The 2,502-nt window shown below is 33.3% G+C and overlaps 1 protein-coding gene across 1 annotated transcript in view; it reads left to right on the forward strand.

Moving 5' to 3' along the window:
* The window catches only part of pepd (peptidase D), a gene marked incomplete at its 5' end in the record, with an annotated part of 15,165 nt that overhangs the window by 5,931 nt on the left and 6,732 nt on the right, over nt 1-2,502 (forward strand).

Below are 2,502 nucleotides of genomic sequence, written 5' to 3' on the forward strand. Positions count from 1 at the left end.
TGAGGGGGAATAGAAATGTATCAAAGTGTCTAAAGATTTAAAAACAACCAATACTGAAATGAACTTACAATATCACTTACTTGATACTTGGTCCACAAATTGACATTTTTATTCTTTAGAAACACTTAACAAAACAATGCATTCATTTAAGCCTCAAGATTATGTAATTGTACCAAAAATGTATAATATTTATATAAGGACTGTGGTCAATTTAGACTTAAATAGATGATCCTTAAGGACAATATGAATAAAAAAAAAACTTTTCCTTGTTAGTATATATTTTTCAGTGACTGATCCAACTCATATGAATCCTAATACATATAATTTGTGTTTCCATTTTTGCATTGACTGTGTTTGCCTTTTAAACGTTTCCTGCTACGATTCTTCCATGTTTGACTGACTACTGTGTCACTACTGTGTGCAGGTTCGCATTGAAGATGACATTGCAGTGACAGCTAATGGTATGGAGCTGCTGACCTGCGTCCCTCGCACCGTGGAGGAGATTGAGGCTTTCATGGCTGACACTGCGAAACCCTTCAGCCCCGTCGCCAGCAGCTAGAAATTCTAAATGACATCTCACAGTAAAGTCTGAGCTGTACACTGCGGTGTCATTATTTACTGCAGATAAACAACAAACAACGTTCTTCAGTAAAACTTGTTAAAAGTTATTACTCTCACTCTCATATCTCATTTATACAACAGACACACAATCAAGAGTATTATTGAGCTACATAATCAACACATGATGATAAGAAACATTTCATGCAGTATCTTAAAAAAGCTTTCATAATGTTTTAAGAAATGGTGCTAAATGTTAGCAGTTCTTTTAAGGGACAAACTCTATCTTAATCCATTAAAGATGTTAAAAACGGAAAACTGGAAAAAGAAATACATTTTTTCTAATAATTCTTATACAGTATATTCCTCTTTGTAAAAATTGATTCATAAAAAAATTGTATGAAATGAAATAAATGGTTTAATTTGCAACTGTTTGCAGCAGACTTCTTCTAGTTGGTATTTGACTATTCTTTCTGCACTATAAGACAGTTCTATCAGCTGTGAGATATCTTTACAAAAGAGTCTATAAAACCTGGATGTAAAATATAACATTACAGAACGAACGTAAAATACAAACTTGCAGGTATTGACCACCAGGGGCCACTGTCGTTCTTCAATGAAAAATGCTTATTAACTGCTTGCTACAGAGACACTGTTGCTGTAAACTATATGTTCTCTAAAGGTTCACTGAAGGTTATTAAAAAACTTCAGAAAACATTACACTTGGACTTTTTGCTATCAAATAATATTTTGATGTTGACAAGATCAGTCAGTATCCTTACAACACAGTTTAAAGATCATAAAGCAGTCCCCATCTCTATTCATTTACACTCTGCCAATGCTAAGGTATGCAGAAGTGCTTCCTGGAAGCTTAATAGTTCACTGTTACAGCACTAACAACTAATAATGCAATTTTTAAACAAAGCACAATCTGAAAATGCACTTTGTAGCAGTTGGGAATTATTTAAATTCAAAGCAAGCTGATACTTGAGAAATCATGGTAGTGTCTTAGTAAAGGTTTATAGCTATACCTACTGTACTTTGTCACAGGTATATCAGAAGAAGAAGGGGTTGTCCACCCTCCCTGTATTTATTTCTCCTCTATATACAACATTTCATTAAAAACAATAGCTCATTAAAAGGAATATCCATTGCAGACAGAGATATTATAATTAGTCAACTTGCTGATGTTTCATTTCTAAAGTACCCAAAACCTAAAAACAATAGACTCATGTTCTGCAGCATCTGGGCTGTTTGAACTTGCTTTTGTCTTTTAAAGAATGCAATGTTACTTACTTGTGTCTATAATGTACTGGTAAAAGAAAAGCTCACTTATTTGGGGATTGCCATCATGAAAAATGAAGAAGCAATGTGATCTCAAAGGTTTTGCCTACTTATTGATACAAGAAGAAAAAGGTTTAACCAATGGTTTAAAAGATATTTATCTTAAAATGGGTAAGTGTTACTGACAAAGGCAGAACCTTTAAGATGAATTGGATGAAGCAATTTCTAAACAATCCTACATCCACAGATAGAATTAGGAGCATTATACCTAATTCTATCTTCTTTAAGATCAGAGGCCTTGAACTTGTACTTTCAAGTGATTAGGCTCATTGTTGTACATGGGGAGCGAAGGCTGGCCCCTGTGTTCCAATCCAACAAATCAGCCACTATAGCTCAAACTGCTGCAAAAGTAATTTGATTTTTTAGAGGCCTGAAGACATGATATTTACAAAAGTTGACAAGATAGAAATAGAACAAAATTATTTGGAAAATTATTATTATTATTATTATTTGTGGCAAATATAAAGTGAAAGCTCTGAATTACAACAGTATTGAAAGCCAACAGTACAATTTTGTGTTTTGTTTTCTCATGAACCTAGAATGACTTTTTCTTGGTGTCAATGTGACAAACAGTACAATAATAATAATAATCATCTAGTG

Source organism: Morone saxatilis, unplaced genomic scaffold (genome assembly GCF_004916995.1).
Source record: "Morone saxatilis isolate NCDOM2014 unplaced genomic scaffold, NCSU_SB_2.0 Contig11, whole genome shotgun sequence".
In the NCBI taxonomy this organism is placed as follows: Eukaryota; Metazoa; Chordata; class Actinopteri; family Moronidae; genus Morone; species Morone saxatilis.